General features: G+C 39.9%; 1 protein-coding gene across 20 annotated transcripts in view; it reads left to right on the top strand.

The window, feature by feature from the left end:
• Window positions 1-22,094, top strand: part of NCAM1 (neural cell adhesion molecule 1) — a 314,921-nt gene that overhangs the window by 5,445 nt on the left and 287,382 nt on the right. The window lies entirely within an intron of this gene.

The following is a 22,094-nucleotide window of genomic DNA, read 5'->3' as shown; positions in this document are numbered from 1 at the left end:
GTTTCCATACATTACAGTTAAGGCGCTTTTAGGCCTTGTCTACACGCAGCCACTGATTTAACTGTTTTCAGCTAGGATGACACACTTCTACCTTCCTGCACTATTAATTTAGCTTCCAAGCAGTTGGAGACCAAAACGCGACTACATTGAAAAGATAAGCCCTTTGCTCTGTCTTGTGTATGTGTGTTTTTTTTTTTTGGGGGGGGGGGAAGAAAAGGTTTTAATGTACCTATTGTGCATTCTTTTTCTGCCAGATATATGTAAATATGTTTTCCTTTGAGTTCAAAGACCACATCGCTGATAGGACTTGAAAGGCTTCTTTCTATTCCATTCTGTATTCTCACCCAGGACTTTCTGATTGGTAGCTGCCAACACTGGTCTGTTTTCTGTCGGTGTCATCCTTGAGATAACATGTGACAGGCCTTGGTATCTGATTACCTCATCCTTTAGGAATATCTATAGTAATGTCACAGCACTTGAGATTGTGTTACATTAGGTATTCCCTCCAACCGTTGATCACATATATTAATTGAGTTCCAGCTCTGTGGGGAATTACAAAGGACTGAGATGGAATACTTTCTGCTGGCAAGAAACCTAGAGGGTAGGATCACATAGAGTTTAAGAGGGAGCGGCCCACAACCCCAGGTTGAAAGCCCAGCTGTACATATCCCTTATTTGCCGTCCGATTTGGGGCAAGCCCTATAGCTTCCCTAAGTTTCAGCTTTCTCTTCTGCAAAATGGCAAAATTAGCAGTGCCCCCATGTTAGAGTGGTGAATATATTAGAGATCACAGGACTTCAGTGCGTGTGAGCCGTGTTTATCGATGAGAAAGAGAGGTGTATATGGATCTAGAAAAAACATAATATTCAGACATAGTGCTCTTTCCATGACCCAAAGAAGGATATTATGAGAACATGACTTCTTCAGTGACTAGAGCTTGACTTTAAAAAATCTTGAATATGCCTGCACTGTCATGTTGCTTGTGAATATGTTAGAGAGAAAAGTGATTCTCCTTATAAGGCTGAAAGCCATCAGCACAAAGGTTGATATGGATTTCATGGGGCCTGAAGGATGTGCAATTTTGAAGGGCCCGTTTAAGGAAAATAAAAAACTCTTCCACAAAATTTAGGAGATAAGTGACCATGAGAACATGTTGGCTTTGGGGCGCCTGGGTGGCTCAGTCGGTTGAGCATCCGACTTCAGCTCAGGTCATGATCTCACGGTCTGTGAGTTCGAGCCCTGCATCGGACTCTGTGCTGACAGCTCAGAGCCTAGAGCCTGCTTCAGATTCTGTGTCTCCCTCTCTTTTGACCCTCCCCCATTCATGCCCGGTCTCTCTCTCTCTCTCTCTCTCTCTCTCTCTCTCTCTCAAAAATAAACATTAAAAAAAAAAATTAAACAAAAACATGTCGGCAGGTCCCCATGCCACACAGCCTTGGAAGGAGCCCATGTAATGTGGGGGCCCTGCAGACATCTGCCCTAGTGCCAGCAACTGTGTTTCGGTCTGCTTGAGTCCACTTGCTTCAGAAATAGGTTGACTGTTCCAGTTTGTCAAGCACGTGTCTCCTAAAGGTTGTTTGTGTAGTGCTTTGAAGATCAGAATCATACATCAAAATCAAAATTGTTTTTAGAAAGAAGAAGCCATTTGACCTCTTTATTTTACAGAAAATCTTAAGTGAGACTTGAGTCGATTTAATATTTCTCCCTGCTTATATTTTTGTAAATTACTATCTGGAATAAAATAAAGTAATTGCTATTATTATGCAAATGAGTCAGACATAAATGCCCTACTGGCAGGGCAGGAAGTATTTTTGCCAACTAAAGACATATGCTGTGTTGGAAAAGAAACTCAGATTTTGTGTTAGCTATCTACAAGGAGGGAAACTGCATCGATAATCCCCATAATTATGTCTTAATCATCATCGTACAGTCCCAGACTTTTGCTCTGCATTCTGTCATCCAGTCTTCATATCATTTGTTCACTAAATATTTATTGAGTGCGGTGTTCTGGGAATGCAGTGGTAAACATACATTGTCTCTGTCTTCATGGAACTTCCAGTCTAAGTGTGGAGGAATACAGACATTAAACCTGTAACATACATGTAATATTTATAATCCCATATTCTGATAAAGAAAAATAAGGACGGGAACAGGATACTCTAAAAGATTATTACAGGGATCCCACCTTTGTGTGGTTGGGGTGGGGTGAAGAGGTGACATTTACAAAACTCTGTGAAATAAGAACAGATGGTATTCTCATTTGAGACCTGGTTGATTGACTACTTAATTCAACAAACAGTGAATCACAACACCCATCTGTAAATTCCATTTAATTCAGCAAACTTTCCTGAAATCTTGACAAGGCCAAGTTGCTTCCAGATTGTTTTGGGTTTCAGATTATAAGGTCGAGGAAGCTATGCTTCTGCCTCTGGAGTTCACCATGTAGTGTGGGAGACAGACATACAATCCTTATAAGTAGAGACATGAATTAGATACCATTGGAGCACAGGGAAGAAAGCCATTAACTCTGCTTCAGACCCCCTTAAGCTGGGCCTGGGCCTCCACTCCCTGGAGCAGGAAGCAGAAGTGATTCAGGTGGTGGAGAGATGAATGCATAGGGTGATGCTGAGGGAACAGCATGGGGGGGCTTGGGGAGAAGTGGCCCGATAGTAGGGGGGAGAAAAGCTCTGTGAGGCCAGATTGTGTCAGGTCTTTAAATAGAAGCTGAGGCCGTGAAAATCTTAAGTAGTTTACAGGGGTGAACCTGGGACCATACGTGCATAGTTGACTCCATCTTCTCATGTTCTGAAGTGAGGACCATCTGAATACACACAGCATCAGGATGTGAATTTGCTTGGCGTCCGCCAGAAGTGAGGGAGTGGTGACTCGGGGGAGGGGCAAACCAAGAGCTTTGGGTCTGACAAGTCTAGTTTGAGTGCCCTCATTGTAAGTGACATTCTGTACCTTGCTGCACTTCTGGGCCTGCCTCCCTCTGTCTGTAGAATGGGGATCATGACACCTCCGTTGTGGGTTTTGGTGAGCTTAAATAAAATCTCATATGTAAAACAAGTTAGGCACTCAATATGTGCTTTTCACAAGTTCATCTTGAACGGAGGTTTTCTTTGAAATGTTTAGGAAGTATGTGTACTGTGAATATGATGTGCAAAGTTCTGTCCTGGAGGCTGAGGGGGAAAACAATAATACCATACCAGTCCTACAGAAGCTTTCAGATGGTTGGGGAGGAAACGCTTAGTTCACACAGTTAGGAAATCATGAACGTTACTGTATGAATCATTGCCAAAAAGAAGGAGGCAAATACTAATTGTGAGAATTGTTAAGAAAGACAAAAATCATCTCATCATCTCGGTTCGTTTTAATGTCCAGAAGAAGGTGTTGGACAAGCTGGTATTTGATGTGGACCCTCACGGGCATAAGGACAGATAAGGAGAGAGAGGACCCATTTCTCTGTAGGACAGCATGTGTCTAGCTAGAGAATTGGTCTTCAAGATCATTGAAAACAGACTGGAGATTGGGCCAGGTCTTATTAAAATCTTAAACGCTAGACAAAGGAGAGGGATGTTGGAGAAATCATTTTCTAAAATATTTAAGGTTATATTCCATGATAACACTTGAACATCTGCTGTGCTAGGCTCTGTGTTTGATGCTAGCTTTGAATTAACAGAGAAATAGGAGGAAACTGGTAGGGATCACTGCAGTACTTGGAGGGAGTGTTAGTTTCTTTTTTTTTTTTTAATTTTTTTTTTTTTTAACATTTATTTATTTTTGGGACAGAGAGAGACAGAGCATGAACGGGGGAGGGGCAGAGAGAGAGGGAGACACAGAATCGGAAACAGGCTCCAGGCTCCGAGCCATCAGCCCAGAGCCTGACGCGGGGCTCGAACTCCCGGACCGCGAGATCGTGACCTGGCTGAAGTCGGACGCTTAACCGACTGCGCCACCCAGGCGCCCCAGGGAGTGTTAGTTTCTGTAGCTGGACCAAATAGTGTTAGGAAAAGGATTTTTGCTACACAAAAATCAAGTTTTATAAAATTTTATAAAAATCAAATTTTTATGTTCCACAGGGGCTTGTTAAAGGAATCCAACCGTGATATAGTTTGTAAAACAGATAATCTTAGGAAGTACACTTGTAGTGGTTTTGGATAAGGATAAAAAAGGCACACAGCTGAGAGGTTAGAGATGACAAATGACTCATCTGGGGTAGATGATAGATCCAAAATGGTAGGTGACTAGGAGAGAGAAAACTTTTTAAGTTGCAAACCCAAGGGAATAAAATCATGGAGCTGTCAGCATGGTGGGGAAATTGAGAAAAGGCGTTACCTTGAATGAAAGATAGACCTCAGTTCTACATAGATTAGGTTTTAGAAAAAAAAAATTGGGCGTCCTGGTATCTTAACTTCTAGGTCAGTATTTTCAACTGTGAGTGGTAAAATCTATTCAAATAGACTTCCACCAGCATTGAAAAAGCAGGAAAGGAAGGATGGAAGGAAGGGAAAATAGAGGAAAGAGGGAATGGAATGGAATGGGAGGGAATGGAATGGAATGGGAAAGAGAGTATGTATCTTTGTAGCAAGGGTAAGTATTTTGTGAAACTTTTCTTGACCCAGTTGTGATGGAAAACATATCTAATTATGGCTCAGATAAAAATAATATCATAGATAGAGGAATATAGGATTAGACAGAGGCTAAGCCATTTTGTGGGGCAGAGAAGGTGTAGGGCAGAGACCTAATGGTTTAGGGGCATAGGGAGCAGCAGTGACAGCAGAAATACTTGCTGGGCATCTATGCAGTCTTTTAGCTGCAGGTGTACAACAGAGCTCCAAAACTCAACAGTACAATATTTTGTTAGCCTACTATCTAGTGGAGAATGAAAAGGCAACTGGGAGTACCAGGTAGCATCTAAAGCCAGATATGTGGCTAAGATTTCAGAGGCAGAGGAAAAATTACCTGGGCGCTAGGGCAGTTGGAGAATTCTTCCCAGTATAGTGACAGCTGGAGGCTTTGTAGTCAGGATTTTGCTTTACATCTAGGAAGCATAGATGAGGTAGGTGATGTGTTGCATGTTTGGGAGGAAGATGCAGGAGCCCAGCTGGGAGCGGGGTACCAAGAAGACTGAGGGATCATCGTAGTCTATATTTGTATTCCTTTCCAGTGGAGAGAAGACATCATAGATTATAATCAGTGTATTGTGCAATCTTCATTACACCTGGAAATATTTATGTTGTAGTTTTTATGTAGCATTTAGAATGGCATCTTGTACATAATTTGGAAAGTGATATTGAAAAAAAGGGGGTGGGGACCAGAGCCTAGTGGTGTGAACACCTGGTAGAGAAGAATAAAGTGGACAAAAGTTGGAAACAAATGGTGTATATAATACTGATTTTGTTTTTTTAAAAAATGTCTGTCATTCACTAAGACTGTAAGAAGACACCTTTTTTTATACCATCTGAGTTTTCTCTAATGAGCATACATTGTTTTGTATTCAGATTGTAAAATAAATACTGTATTAAAAAGTGGGTGGTAGTCGTTAAAAGTGGATATGTGTGTAAGAAAGATGAGGCACAAGTGGAAAACTGGGGGTTTGAATCAGAGGAGAGTGGGGATCTTAGAGAAGTTTAGTTGGGTAGTGAAATTCACATTCTCAGAGCCAAAGACAGAGGAGGAGTGGATAGCCAGGGTATTTGACCACAAAGAAGGAAGAATGGGGTGTTGGGGTGGGGAAAGGCTTCAGACTGGGGGGCCATCTGGGCACAAGGGAAAAGAGCCAGGTCATGAACAAACCTTTCACAGGACAACGGGATGGGGTCACCTGAGAAGAAGAGGATAATGTTAGAGGGTTTTCTCCCCATTGGTTTCATTAATCATGGTAGGTGATAAGTTTTAGACACCATCTTATTTTCTCGCACCATTGCCCATGACATCTGTACCTTTATTCTATACCTTTAAAAAAGGTTTGTTGATAGCAAAACCCTTTGAAGTTTGTTCAGTTTGTCACAAATGGGCTGCATTGTTTTTGTGATATTGGCAAAAGGGGACATGGGCGTGACTGACTCCTGATGTTCTTTTATTCATGCTGCGTCTCCCAGTGTCCGTTTCGTCTGTGTGAGATGCTGCCAGTTGCTAGTTAAGCTGCAGTTGCTGTATGAGAATTGGATTCAGGGTGCAACATGGAAGCTTAAAGATCTGCTGTCAGGAGCACGAGGAGATGCAAATCCAGCACAAGCTCTTTGATCTGAGTTATAATTACACATTATCTTCCTTTCTTAATTTAGTATCTCCTTGTAGTGTTATAGAGTGGTGCATACTGTAGGGGGAGCCTCAGGGGCCTTTGACATCAAACTTGGCATTTTGCACCCTGGGTCTTCTGCTTTCTGTGACCTTGAGCCAGTTATTTAATCTCTCCAATGCTCAGTTTATTTCTCTGTGAAACAGGAATAATAATACCCGCCTAATAGGGTTATTGTGAGGATGAAATGAGGTAATTTATGCAACTGTCTGGCACAGAGTAAGCTCAGTAATTTTTTCCCATTTTCCTTCTTTCTGTTAAAGTTCACAGTGAAGGGGTGTACAATTAGTGTTGGATTTAAGTATTGATTATAATTAGAATCACATTTTTTCCCATTTAGTTTTCATTCTCTGAGAGTTCAGGATCACCATGAATTGCAACTGAGTTAGAAACACCATGGCTGATTGCTTAGCTGTTTGTTTCAACTCCTTTGGAAGCAAAGTCTGGTAGATCTTGGTTTTGAAAAAAGTAGAATTAAAAAAAAACAACTTGGCTTACATAGGCTCTCCTTTCTATTTGCATAGGGTTAATTTTAAACTTGTCAATTCACCATAATAGTAGAGCCATAAAATTTAGTGTACTTAAATAAATGGTTGCTGCTAAAGATCATATTGGTGACACTTCATTAATCTGGAAGTCATTTGTCTGGCATCCTTAAATCTTTGGAACATGAAGCATGAAGAATAAGGAAAAAAAAGAAGAAGTAAGAGAAAGATGCCTCTGGATAGCCAAAATAGATATCCCAAAGCCCATGCATTTAATTGTATGCACTTGACCCATAGGGGAAGTCCTTTAGCCTTTTTTTTCCCCCAGAAAGAGTGCATATATTCTTAGTTAATTTCCTAGCTTCTACCACATGTAGAAGGGCTCTGAGACTCAAACTAGAATCAAGGAAACATGACTATTAGGTATAAGTATATTTGTAGTATACTAGTAGGAAGATGTAGTAACTTGAATGGATGGAAAAATTATGAAAAACAGATTCAAGAACACAAAGTTCTATACATGACAAAGTTCCAAGGGAATGTCTGTAACATAGTGCAGCATAAATAATGGGTGTTCATAATTAAGCCTCATTTGGAAGAGCCAACTATTGGCCTATCCAAGCAGCAGGCAAAACTTATATGGATTAGTTTTTGGAGCATGTGTCTTTCATATTCAGCTCTGTCCTACGTAATGAAGGAGGTATGATTTCAAGGAGTCTCTGTATAGTTGCAAACATGAAACAGACATAGATGTAGGTACCACTCTCTTCACCAGTGGTAAGTTGGAATGAAAAGTAATATAATTAGTGTTACTCATATGGAGAAAGCAGTCATGAGACATTCTAATCCCCAATGATTTAGGACAAAGGATATTTCATATTTCATTCCTATAGAGTGACCTTGTTATATATAGCCTCTCAGCTCTGCTTGAATTCCACAGCTATTTACTTACCACTAAGAGAAGTTGTGTCAGCCAGCGTCTCTCTCTTCTCCATTACATTATAGTCCATATGTATTGGGATTAAAGATCCTAACTATTCAAGCAATTAGAATTCATTGGTTGTAATTCCTCCCTTTCTTAAATTTAATTTTTATTCTTAGCAAAATGACATGTCCACAGTGTTTAAGAAGTTAAGTCATTTTATAAAACATGAAACATCAGTCCCCTGCCTCAACCCTTACTACCCTTTCTTACCCCTCCGTTATCCTTCCTGTTTCTGATTTTGACTTCCCTGAAGCATCCACTTTCTATTCATTTAGTTGTTTCTACCTTTTTTAATGTCCATATTTACACTTTCTTACTTTGTCAGTTTCAGGCATTATTTATTGACTTTATTCTCTGTGGGTTTAGTATTCGTACAATACTCTCTACCCCCTTATTTCCTTTACCTTGGCCTCCCAGTATAACAATTTTTCCATTTTTGATTTAAACAATATTTAATGTTTACATTATTATGACCATGTAAATATTATTCACAGCTGAGCGTTGAGCAATTATATGATTTTATTTCATTTCTTATATAATGTACTGTCTTTCCTGAAGTTTATGATGGCCTTAGTTTTTCTTTGCTTAGTTTTCTATATACCTATCACTAATTCATTATCCACCTCTCAGACTGACATGTAAATTCCCTGTCAATATGTTCAAATGTGGCTATTTTCTTTCATTTTCAGAGGGCATATATCCTAGACCTTATTCTCATTCTTCACTTTTGACTGTTGGTGATCTATGCTTGCAGCAGTTAATTTATATTTGCCTCATACACAATTCTCTAGGTTGGAAATTGCTGTCTCCAAGGACTTGGAAGGTATTGCTCCTTCAAAACTTTTGTTTTCTAGCTTTCATTGTTGCATTTGTGACATCTAATGCTTTCTGATTTGTAATATTTTGTACAAAACTTATTTATTTCTCATCTAGAAGATCTTAGGATCTTCCCTTTGTTACAGCATTCTGAAATTTCACAATGCTGTACTTTGTTGTAGGTCTGTTTTTATTTATGGGAGGTAGGTTCTCAGTGGGCCATTTTGGTCTGGAAATTCATGTTTTTCTGTGCTAGTAAATGTTCCTGCATTATTTACTTGGTATTTTCATATCTCTGTTTTTTCTCTTTTCTCTGGAGCTCTTATTCAGAAGTTAGATTGCTCCTCTAATTTTTTTTTTCCTTTTGTCTTCTCTCTCCTACATTCATTTCTTTGTCCTTGAAACTCTCCACCTTTTACTTTCTGGGAAGTTTTGTCAGCTTCTTGCCAAATTGGATTTTCTATCTTGCTAGCATGTTTTTAATTTCTAAGAATTCTGTTTTATTGTCTGACTGTCTTTTTGGTAGTTTCCTCTTCTTGTTTCTTGGTACAATATCTTTTATATTTCTGAGTATTTTAGAAAAATTTTCTTGTAATGCCTGGGTGGCTCAGTCAGTTAAGCCACCACCAACTCTTGGTTTGGGCTGAGGTCGCGATCTCACGGTTTCGTAAGTTCAAGCCTCATGTCGGGCTCTGCCCTGGCAGCGTAGAGCCTGCTTGGGATTCTCTGTCTCCTTTCTCTCTGCCCCTCTCCCACTTGCACTATCTCTGCCTCTCTCAAAATAAACTTAGAAAAATTTTCTTGTATCCTGTGTTATCTCTTTATCCTCTGAATTCCCCTTTATTATCCTTTAGTATCTCCTCTTGTGTTTCATACTGTTTCATTTTATTTCTCAAATTATAATGGTCCTTAGCCACTTATTAGTAATTGGGAGTGAGACAGTAAAAAGCTCTGGGAAATCTCTGTGTGGGTGGGCTTCACTGCAGGTTGATACAATGGGTGGGAAACGTCCACATCCGTTCACTAGTACATGCATTTTCTCTTGGGCTGATCAGTTTAAGAGAGTTCAGTATTTTGCAGCCCATGAGGTAAAGGTCTAACTATTGTTTTTCTCTGAGCTGAATGGTTTGAGAGTATTTTACCCACTAGTCAAGATTTCATTGAATCCCTCTATTTTTAGTGGGGGCACTTCTGCTGTCAACAATGCCTGGCATTCCCCAAGAGCAAATTCCCTGGGATTTAACCTCTCCAGCTAATAAACATTCAGTCTTCCTGGACTGAAGAATAATTCAGCATGGGAGAAGAGATACAGGGCCCTCAGCCTCCTGCAGCTTATAGTTGTGTGCATGTGTGTTGGGTTGATGTTAGTGGTATGAGAAGGGTTGTTGGCTTTAATTTTGAAGCAGCATGCGAGAACCTTCTGATGACCTCTTTGAAGGATCACAATTGCTACAAGCCAGAGCACACATTTGAAATCTCTCATCTCACATGTTCTAATAGGGCATTTGTGAGATTTAAGAATGCCAGCAGAACTTTTTTTTTTAATGTTTATTTATTTATTTTTTAATTTTTTTTAACATTTATTCATTTTTGAAAGATAGAGACGAAGCATGAGTGGGGGAGGAGGCAGAGAGAGGGAGACACAGAATCTGAAGCAGGCTCCAGGCTCTGAGGTGTCAGCACAGAGCCCATCGCGGGGCTCAAAGTCATGAACTGTGTGTTTATGACCTGAGCTGAAGTCAGATGCTCAACCAGCAGCCACCCAGGTGCCCTACTGTTTGTTTATTTTTGAGAGACAGAGAGACAGCATGAGCAGGAGGGGGGCAGAGAGAGAGGGAGACACAGAATCGGAAGCAGGCTCCAGGCTCTGATCTGTCAGCACAGAGCCCAGCACGGGGCTTGAACCCACAATCCATGAGCTCATGATCTGAGCTGAAGTTGGACACTTAACTGACTGAGCCACCCAGGCACCCTGAAGCTTGCAGAATTCTTAAAGGAAAAGGTTAATGTTCCAGGGGTGCATCAAAAGCAAAGACCTAAGAAGATGAATGTTGGAGGGAATTGACAATCCAGGGAGTTAGGGCCAGTTGTGAGGAGGTTGTTCTGTTTGAAGAACCTTTCCTCAACTAAGAAGTCCTCAAAGATTCCAGGGTGGCCTGAGACTCCACATCTCTTGGATATAAAGACAGGGCTTGGCAGTGATGCTGTGAACCAGAATAAGAGCAGTTTCATGAACACATTTGCAAATGGCTGTGTCCCAGCCTTGTTGGGTAGCAGGAACATTTATTAGAAACATTCATTTAATCCAATATTTATGGAATAACTCCAGTGTTCCATGTAGTTGGGCTGCAAGTTGGAGATACAAGATGAATGTATTTGGTAGCTTTGTAAAAAATTCTAGACCACTTTCTAAATTGTTTTTGGTTACATTTGTAATATTTATTCCTTTGCAATGACACCAAAGACAACCTTGAAATGTCAGAAAAAGATAACTAAGAATTATTTATTCCTTTCTCCGATTTTCCCCTTTTGTGTATGTAAGTTAAAGTTATGCATGACATGTTTAAAATTTAAAATTTTCATTAAAGAAAACCATCTGTCATAATGAAGCAAAAAAGGGACATCGTGTGGTATTCTTTGAAGATAAGAGATTGAAAATGAGTCCGTTAACTGCCCTAGATTACAATTTGAGGTCATTTTGAGCTAAATTGGCTTTGGAATCAGAATTTAAATTATTGGTCAGACTCAATTAAGATAACTGGTCGTGTAGACAGTTCATTCCCCTTCCTCCCTTCTCATAAAAGGAACATTTTTATTGTTATAAATACTTCTTCACAGCTAAGTTAGATACAGGGATATTTTTTAGAAGATAAATATTTTGCACATTAATTTATTTGGGTATCTACGTGTATTTTGTGTCTAAACCAGAAACCCGTATAATCATTTATTATTTGGTCTTCTAGAGATATTCATGACAGATCCTTTTGAAGTCACTGGGGTGTAAATCAATACATTATTCTATGTTATATTTCTGCTGCCCTGTGCAATATTAAGATAATAACTATCACAAAGTCAGACAGTTAAATTACTTTAATTTAAATACAATAACAATAAATGTGTAGTGGGGGGATATTTTAAGGAAACAAAATTTATAAACATGTGTAATTATCTCAACAGCCTGTGTATGTGTTTCTAAATATTAAGCTTTTTGTTTGTGATAAGTGAGTTTAAAATTCTATTCTCTTTTGGGGCACCTGGGTGGCGCAGTCGGTTAAGCGTCCGACTTCAGCCAGGTCACGATCTCGCGGTCCGTGAGTTCGAGCCCCGCGTCAGGCTCTGGGCTGATGGCTCAGAGCCTGGAGCCTGTTTCCGATTCTGAGTCTCCCTCTCTCTCTGCCCCTCCCCCGTTCATGCTCTGTCTCTCTCTGTCCCAAAAATAAATAAACATTGAAAAAAAAATTAAAAAAAAAAATTCTATTCTCTTTTAATGAACTCAGCGTGAGAGATTTAAAATGATGAACTCCATTGTTAACTTAGACTTCACTTTCATCTGTTTTGCTTGTTTATAGACCAGAAGAAATAAATCAGTTCTTTTTCTCTTTTGTTACACATTCATTTAGAATTTAAAAGTTTTTACAAAAGAGAATAATGTAAAACTTCAGTGAATATGGTGGTGTTACCTGTGGGGCTGGTTATGTATCTGATGCTGTTTGGAGAATCCAGGTGTGTAAGTGACTTGCACTGGTTGGACCCTGGAACTTGACAAGGAAACTCAAATACCTTGAGTGATTTACTGATGTCCCTGAAATGATGGAGGAAACTGATGGTGTGCAGATGTCACAGGCAGCTCCTCATTAGCAGACAGAGTCACTTGTCCTGGGGGTTGGGGCTGTTCACAAGAAGATGGGTTTGATTTAAGCCATAATCACTATATTGGGATGCCTGGGTGGTGCAGTCAGTTAAGCATCTGCCTCGTGATTTTGGCTCAGGTCATGATCTCACGGTTCATAAGATTGAGCCCCACCTCAGTCTCTGTACTAACAAGGTGGGACCTACTTGTGATTCTCTCTCTCCCTCTCTCTGCCCCTCCCCCCTCTCAAAATAAATAAATAAACTTTTTTTTTTTTAATGCCATAATCACTGTTGACCTACATCTCTTCTTGAAATATTTTCACTGTAATTAAATTTGAAGTTGTCTTATCTGTATCTGACTTCAGACCTTAAAAAGTATCTCTATATGGGCGGTGCCTGGGTGGCTCAGTCAGTTAAATGTCCAACGCTTGATTTTGGCTCAGGTCATGATCTCACGGTTTTGTAGGTTTGAGCCCCGCATCAGGTTCTCTGCTGTCAATGTGGAACCTGCTTAGGATTCTCTCTCCCTTGCTCTGCCCCTCCCATGCTTGAGTGTGCAAGCACGTTCTTTCTCTCTCTCTCTCTCTCTCTCTCTCTCTCAAGATAAATAAAAATTTTAAAAAGGATTGCTCTAGAAGATGTTTTTAAAGGAACATAAAAACCAAATTTACATTTTAACATTTAAAACATGGATTAAAAAAATTCATATCCAGAGCAAAACAATTGAGTCATTGATGATTGTTGTTGTTGTTTAAGACAATAGATGGAAATGTCCTGTAGTATGATTAGAATCTCTTCATAACCCTCTGTAGGTGGACATAGGCAAAAACAAAAATAATGTGACAAGCAAGGTGTTTATTAAGGCAGCTCTAATGACCTATCCGGTAGGTTTGCATTTTCTTGGAAATTTCAGTAAAAAATCACCAAGGAACCAATCAATTGGAAATGCTTCTTAAGTTATTATCTTGAGATTAAGGTCACATGGACATAATTTGTAGTTCAAATATTCCATTTCCTTTTTTTAAATATTTAAAAAAAATGTTTACTTATTTATTTTTGAGAGAGAGTGGGGAAGGGGCAGAGAGAGCAGTAGAGAGATTCCCAACACAGGGCTCAGGGCCTCCCACTCAGGAACCCTGAGATCATGACCTGAGCCAAAATCAAGAGTCCAGTGCTTAATGCACCGAGCCACCTAGGGGCCCAAAATTCCATTTTCTTTGTAGCATTATTTTGCTAAATGGATTTCAGTTAATTTTCTCCAAAAACATAGTTTTTGTTGAATTTAACAATAATTTGGAAAGCCACAAGGTTTATAAAGGTACATATGAGCTGGATGGAGTACCATAACAATGTAATTTCTTAGTCTTATTTTGGAATTGATAGTAAATCTTAAAAATGACGAGCTTTCTAAAGGTACACGCCAGACGGATCATTCTCTGTTGAAAAATGAAGTGCAGTTTCTTAAAAAGAAAGTAGAGCTTAAATCCTGTCTCATACAAGTTGAGTTTCCTAGATTTGGGGAAAAAATTAATGTATTAGAATCTGTAGTTGACCATAGCTTTAAATATGACACAAAGGGTTTAAAAATCTAACTTGTCATTGTTTACAAAATATTGGCAAACTAGAGCTAACGCCTTGGTGTTATTGTGTAATCTTCTGTTGAAAAATAAACAGTGGAAATAATTGTAGAACCTCTGGGTTTAGCAAAGCTTGTTGGTGGTTCTTCACATCCTACTAAAAAAGCAGGCTGTGTTTGCATACTAATCACTCTGTGAAAGGAAGCCTGCCTTATTTGCATTGTGCGGGCACTGAGAAGTCCAATGGTGCGCCTGAGAAAAAAAATGGGGGGATTGTAATTGTTGTTCTCAAAAGGGTTTTTATTCCATTCAAGTGGAAACGCTGAATGCTGGAGAATTAGTGCAGTGTTTGGTGGGAGAAGAGTCCCTTTTGGCCACTGTAATCCCTGTGGTGCGATCCCAGTGAGTCAGGATCCTGACCACTAGCTAGGGTGAAGAAGAAAGTGCCTGGTCTCTCTCAGAGGCCTCTGCATTCCATAGAGATCTCTAATTTTGTAGGACCTCTGCTGGTTTTGCATCCAAAAGAGTTAAGTTATAATTCTGGCAATACATGCAGTGTTGGAAGTCTCAGGACAACTCAACGTGAATCAAAAAAATCTGAATTTCAGTAGGCTATGTCTTAGTGGGGAGGCACGATACACACCTAAGTAAATGATGTGGTAGTTCTTTTTTTTTTTTTTTTTTTGAGAAAATATTTTATTTAGTTAATGCCTTGCAGGGAGCATTTGCACCCTCCCCCAATTGATTTTAAATGATATATTTGAAATAACCTGAATAATAACAGCTCCCCCTTTTTTTTGCCTCATTGTATTTTAAGACTCATTGGTTGAATATGAACATTGAGCATAAACAGTAGAAATGTTCTTAATGTTACTGAGGCTTTCTTTTCCTAAGATCTGACAGAATAAGAGAGCTACTTTCAACATGTGCGTCTTCTACCATGTAGGACACATGTTCAAGAAGCCTTTTTCTGATCTTGTAATCCTAACCGCTTCTCTAGCTGGCACAGCCATGCGAGCTATTATAGTTTCCAGACCCCCAACATGGACATTAGTTGGATGGGAGGTAAATTACTTGGTACTGTTCTAATAACCCTTCCGTGTTTTCAGCATCTTTCACAGATTTCTGCACAGTATACGGTGTTTGCAGTTAGACTTAAAATTTTACAAGGGAGGGAATATGCCATTATCTGTGTACACGTGTTTTGACACAATGATTGTGTGTAATCAGGGAGACAAAGCCTATTGTTCTAAATGATTTTGTTAGATATTAGAATGTAGCCTACTGATTTAAAAGGTTGTACACAGATTTTACTAAACACCACTTGGCTTAGGTAGGTGTGGATTTGGTTGTTTGACAGTCAAACACAGATCCTTGGATTGATCACCATTTGTATTTTATTTGAATTGGTTTCTGAAATAATCATGCGTAGAAAACTGTGTTTAACTTGGGCTTACGTGAGTATTCCATAGACGTAGTGTGTATTTGAGTTGTAGTTGTAAAGAATAGAAGTAGCCAAGATGTAGTTTGAAAAAGTAGGACAGCAGAAGTTAGACTAATAGAAGGGAACAAAACAAAAACACACCATGGTTTCTGCCATTCATAAAAGACCCTACATAGATTGCATAGAAAATTTTTCTTCCAAAATAAATACATTAATGAAATGCTTCCCCATAAGTTTTGTTGTAGGCATAATTTTTAGAGTTTATAGTTAATAATTTAAATTTGAACTCTTTAATAAAATATGAAATGCATTACACATTTATAGGATTGCATAGATTTCATAAGTATGAAAAATTATTTACCAACAAGAACAGCTGGTATCAAAAACTGCGTGATCATCTCAATAAAGGTGGAAAAGCATTTGATAAAATGCAATGTTCTTTCATGATGAAAACACTCAACAAACTAGGAATAGGGAGGACTTCTTCAATCTGATAAAGGGTATCTATGAAAACCCAGAGCTAAGATATACAATGGCCAATAAGCACAGGAAAAGATGCTCCACATTACTACCTGTTGGGGAAATACAGATCAAAACATTGGTGACTCATTGGTTGGTAATATAGCACTTCACCCTCACTACAATGGCCATAATCAAAGAGACAGATAATAACAAGTGTCGCCAATGATGTGAAAATATTGGAACCCTCGTACACTGCTGGTAGGAAAGGAAATGGTTCTGCTTCTCTGGAAAAGAGCCTGGCAGATCTTAAACAGCATTATCATATGAACCATCAATTTCATTCCTCCACGTGTGAAAGCATATATCTCTATAAAAACTTGTACATGAATGTTCATAGCAGCATTAAGAACAGGGCGCCTGGGTGGCCCAGTCAGTTAAGTGTCCAACTTTGGCTCGGGTCATGATCTTGCGGTTCGTGAGTTCAAGCCCCGCATCAAGCTCTGTGCTGAGAGCTCAGAGCCTGGAGCCTGCTTTGGATTCTGTGTCTCCCTCTCTGTCTGCCCCTCCCCTGCTTGTGCTGTGTCCCTCTCTCTCAAAAATAGATAAACATTAAAAAAATAAAAAAAAAAAGAATAGTCAGAAAATAGAACCAACCCAAGTGTCCACTGACTGATGAATGGATACACAAAATGTGGTGTGTGTCCATCCAATGAAATACTATTCAGAAGTAAAAAGGATGGAGTACCAATATGTGCCACAACATGGATGAACCTTGAAAACATTGTAAGTAAAAGAAGCTAGTCACAAAAGGCCACATATCGTATGACTCCATTTATATGAAATGTGCAGAATAGAAAAATCCATAGAGACAGAAAATGGATTGGTGTTTACCTAAGGCTAGGGGATTGGTGGGAGATGGAAAATGACTGCTAATGAGTGAGGGTTTTCTTTTTGGGGTGATGAAATGTATCAAAATAGATTGTGGTGATGGTTGTGTTACTCTGAGAATCTACTAGAAATCATTGAATTGTGTACTTCAAATGGGTTATTTGTATGGTATGTGAATTATATTTTGATAAAGCCCCCCCCCCAGCTAGTATATACTGTCATTTGGAAAGAAATAAGCAAACCATAGATTTTTTTTTTCACAGTGGAATCTCTGAAAGCCAAAATTTAATTTGTTAAAATTAATTATAATTATTTTGAAAGATGAAACAGAAGATGGTATAAAATGCAGATCTGTGACATTAACACCAACTATCACCCAACACATTTGTCGATGATAAACCATGAGATCCCATGTATAACAGCCAAAACTTTGCTTTATTCTTTCATAAACTTTTAGTTGCCTATTTAGATGGAACTCTTTATTTTTCAAAGAAATAGACCCTATTAAAGTTAGCTTCCTGACAGGGAAGAAGGGGAAGGGTCATATGAGAGGCTTCTGGGGGACTGTGACAATATATTCTTGAATTAGAAGGTGGGTACTTGGCGTTTCTCAGGTTAATTCATTAAGGCATGTATATCATATTATGCATTATTCTATATGTGCTAATTTCATAATGAAAAGATTTAAATTCGATGTGATCCCTTTCCTTGAGACATTTGGAGTCAAAGAAAATGTTGAATATGGTATTTAGTAGTGTTTTAATGATGAAAAGAACATATTTACACCATAATTTTGTTAAACTAAATAGATGAAACTTCCTTTGGATAGCCCACTGTAGTCTGGCCTTGAAATTTTATGCCAATGAAGTTTTGTTTTCAGACTTGCTTGAGCTTTTATACAACATAGGCTTGGTTGATGGCGGGGTATGTGAGCTGAGAGATGCCAGAATGGATTTTATTCTTTTGAACAATTCAGAATCGTGGTAATTTTTGCCCCCTTGGTGCATAGCAGGTGCTGTGGGAGACCCGAGAGTGTCCAGAAGGGCTTGAACAGTTTCTTCTCTTCCAGCAAGAGTAGGTAAAGGAGAGAGAGAAAGGGCAGAGTTGGCATGTGCAGAGGCAAAGCCATCGGTAAATCACAGGGATTCACCATAGTCAGAACATAGGAGAGGAGGGAGGGAAAGGAGGAATGGGAGACAGAGGGGCCAGACCACAAACAGTCTTAATAGCTGGGCTAAGGCTTTGAGTGATTCTCAAGGGAGAGAGTCCATGGTAAGGGGTTGAGGGGAAGCAACACATCAGGGTCTTAAAGTAAGCATGAGATTTTTATGTTTATCACAAACAGCATAGGGGCTTCTCAGAAGTCTAAACATAGAATTACGATATGACCCAGCAATTCCACAACTAGGCATACGCCCATCTACCCCAAAGAGTTGAGAACAGGAACTGAAACAGATACATGTACACCTGTGTTCCCAGCAGCCAACGGTCCTGTTATTCACAGTCACCGAAAGGTAGAAACAACCCCAGTGTCCATCAACAGATGAGTGGATAAACAAAATGTGACATGTATGTATGGTGGAATATTAGCCCCGAAAAGAGACGAAGTAGCTACAACATGGATGAACTTTGAAAACATTATGCCGAGTGAGAGAAGTCCAACACAAAAGGACAAATATTGTACGATTCCACTTACGCAACATTTCTAGAATAGGCAGTCTCTTAAGACAGACAGTAGTTCCTGCCCTTGACAGACAGCAGAATGAAGAAGCTGGGGGTAGAGGGAGCTACTGTTTAAATGGGTAAAGAACTTCTATTTGGGGCGATGAAAAGTTTTGGAAATAGATAGTAGTGTTGGTTGTGCCACACTGAATATAATTAATGCCACTGAATCATACACTTAAAATGATGAAAACAGCAAGTTTGAGGTTATATATTTACTGCAGTTTGGACAAAAAAAAAAAAAAGGAAAGGAAAGGGGCATGTGCTAGTGAAAGTGGCCCTGGGAGGTCCTTGGAGGAGTCAAGCCAAGAAGGGTCGGTGACTAGTGCATGGTGCAGGAGGCCCTGGAAGCTAGAAGGAAGGTGGGGAGGGCCAGGAGAAGTCAGGGTGGGTAGGGACCTGCAGAGAGGGAAGGAATGGATCAGGGTGGGAGGGGGCTAGAAGCAGTGAGGGCAGTATGCCCACAGATGTGCATCAGGAGTGTTACGATGAGTGAATGGCATTGGATCATGTATTGTATCCTCAAGGCAAGGAGGTGAGATTTAAGTAAAGGAGAGATACCATCATCCATTTCTTTAAATACTCCTATACTTGAAACCTATCTTATGGAAAAGGGCCCCCATTCTACAAAATCGACACAGAGTAGGAAAGCCACTGGCTGATAAGTAACTATCATAGTCTCATTGGTGAAAATATATAGTCTCCTTCTGTTTACGCTCCTCTTCATTCATGTGTCCATTCATTCAGTCATCATTCAGCAAACATGAGTGCTTGTTCTATTCAAAGTGTTCTGCTATAAGAGTGAAATAATTACAACAGCTACCATTTGCTCTGTGCTTCCCTAAGTAGCAGACTCGCTCTTTGCATGTATTTTCCCATCAGCTGTTCCAGCGGCTGTATGCGAAGGAAGTAATATTATCCCCTTTCACAGATAAGGATGCCTGCTCACTGTCTCGGTGAATAGGCATCTTCCACCCACCTTCTACACCCTGTCTAGACCAATCCTCCACAGCTAGACACACTCCTCCTATTTCCTGTAATGTACCCATCAACAACTCTTGGTAATTCTACCTCCATAATATCTCTGTAGTTTGTAAATTTCCTTCTGTCTCCACTGCCACCGTCTGACTGGTCCTGTCCCATTGTGTCTCCTGTAGACCAGGGACTCACTGTCCCTGCTCATTTTCCATCTTTCAGTGTTGTCCCCTGTGATAGGAGCCATGTCTGGACTCTGAGCACTGCCCGCCCTCCCCTCCCCCCGCCATCTCAGCAGATAACCTTTCCTCTTGTTTGAAAGAGGAAAGAGAAGCCCTCAGAGAATTCTCTCCCCAGCACACCTGTGCCCACATCCATCTTTGCCTTCCTCATGCTGTGAGGGTGCCTGAGATGACTCTGGTTCTGTCCAAGGCTTATTCCCAGTGGCTGGTTCCTGGGTCACGTCCCCTTAGAGAGTTGGCCCTGCCACTCTTCCCTCTAATGGCTCCTTTTTGCTGTCATCTGAACATGGCCAAGTCTTCCTCAGTTTAGAAATACCCTCCCTTGCCGCTTGCCCTCTTAAGCTATTATGTCCAGTCTCTTACCTCGCCACAGTCAGGCTTTAAGCCCCACCCACTAAGACTGTTCTTGCCAGTCACAGATGACCTTATCATTGCTGAATCCAAGAGAGATGCTTCTCAGTCTTTGACTTACCCAATTTCTTCACTGACTTGACCCAACCTGCTCCTGCCTTTGGCTTTCATAACCCCATATGCTTCTGACTTCCCCTGCCATCTCTTAAACATTGGTATTACCCTTCCCCCCCCCCCCCCCCAGGCTCTCCTTGGCCCTCTTTTCTGTTACACCTTCTCTGGGTTATCTTATCTACTCTTCAGTTACCATCTCTGTACTATGCATCAGAATCACCTGGAAGTTTTATTAAAATGCAGATTTCGGGGCTCTGCCCCCAGAGTTTCTGATTCTGTAGATTTGCAGTGGGGCCCAAGAATGTCTATTTCTAACATATTCCCAGGGTACATCTCTAACATATTTAGAGGCTGCCCATCTGGGCATCACGATCTGAGAACCACTGTTGTAATGCAGTCAGGATATTATAACAAGTGTAATCTGATGAAGTGATGTCTTCTACCCAGGCCTCAGAAACAGTAGCTGCATACTGCTCTTAGATTAAAATCCTAACTCCTTAACATACCCTATGAGGTCCTTCATAATCAGGCTTATCTTACTCTTCTCAACCTTACCAGTCCCTACCCATCACCTTCAGCCCCAACTCCCATGGGCTGTGTGTAGCCTGTAGCCATAGTTCTTCTTACCTCCACGCCTGGACTCTGGGCTGTTACCTCTGCAGGAAATCTTCACTTTGCCTTGCAAATTCTTATTAATCTCTTTGGTTTCCTATTTATAAGTGTAGTTTCATCTAGGAAAGTATCCTCTGACCTATTAAGTCCGGATTAGGCACTGCCTCTTTGTGTCTGCTTCCATAACCTCTCTGGACTCCTATCATATTTATTATAGTACTTACCAATTCTGCTGTAATTGTTTGTTTGCATGATTGTTAGCCTCAACCACCAGGCTATTCTGAGAAAGTAGATACCACACAATTCTTGGTCATCATTGTATTCCCAGAGTAGCAGAGTGCCCCATACATAGTAGGGGCTCAATAAATATTTTTTGAATGCACGAATGAAGAAAGATTAAGAATGTTTTCAACTGTCTTAAAAGACTACATTGGACTATCTGCATGGCTCATATGGTGTTTTTAAATTTTCAGAGTGCTGTTATGTAATAATCATTAAAATGCAGCATATATAATACTTTTATGATTTAGTGATTTTGTCATTTAGTACTTTTATAGTATTTCACAGATTTATTACTGTTTTATTTATTCAGAAGAAAATTAGATTGTCTGTTCTTCTACTAAATGTAGTCACCATGCCAGGAAATGGGAAGCAAATATGAGGAAGAGGGCTCTGCCCTCAAGGAGCTGTCTGGTAGAGGAGTCAGACATTTTCCATCTCTTTATTATTTCTTCCTCTTTTGTTATTTTTCACTGGTCTTTAAGGTACCAGCCTAAAAATAAAGATGTTCATCATGGTTATTGATAACTCCAGTGTGAAAACTCTACTTTTTAGTCCTGTAGGAGCCTTAACTGCATTAGTCATTTGTTTGCTTGTAACCATGAAAGTTTATTTTAATCCTCATAAATCCTAGTACTTGTTAATATTTATCCTTTCTTCCTATTAACGTTTAGGAACATCCTCATGAATATAGTTAAAATAGTCATATTTGGATATTCTTGAAAGGACTGCCGAGTAAGAGCATACCAGGATTACCCCCAGCACAATAAAAGACACCTAGCACCTGAAAATGGCTATCTCTCCTCTAGGAAAGGAGATGCGCTCATGTCTTCTATTCACGTCTTCCTTGATGAGGGTAAATTTTCCTTTCACTTTGTGAACTGTTATTCAAGGCAGCAGAAGAGAGAGAATCACCCGTCCCCTGTACCTAATAGCTAGCTTCAGCATGGTACTATGGTACTACCTTAGGCTCTTTCCCCTCCCCC

Source organism: Puma concolor, chromosome D1 (genome assembly GCF_028749965.1).
Source record: "Puma concolor isolate L17-30 chromosome D1, mPumCon1.1.hap2, whole genome shotgun sequence".
Taxonomy (NCBI): Eukaryota; Metazoa; Chordata; class Mammalia; order Carnivora; family Felidae; genus Puma; species Puma concolor.
The sequence above is the reverse complement of the archived record's forward strand: the minus strand, read 5'-3'. Positions and strand labels throughout refer to the sequence as shown.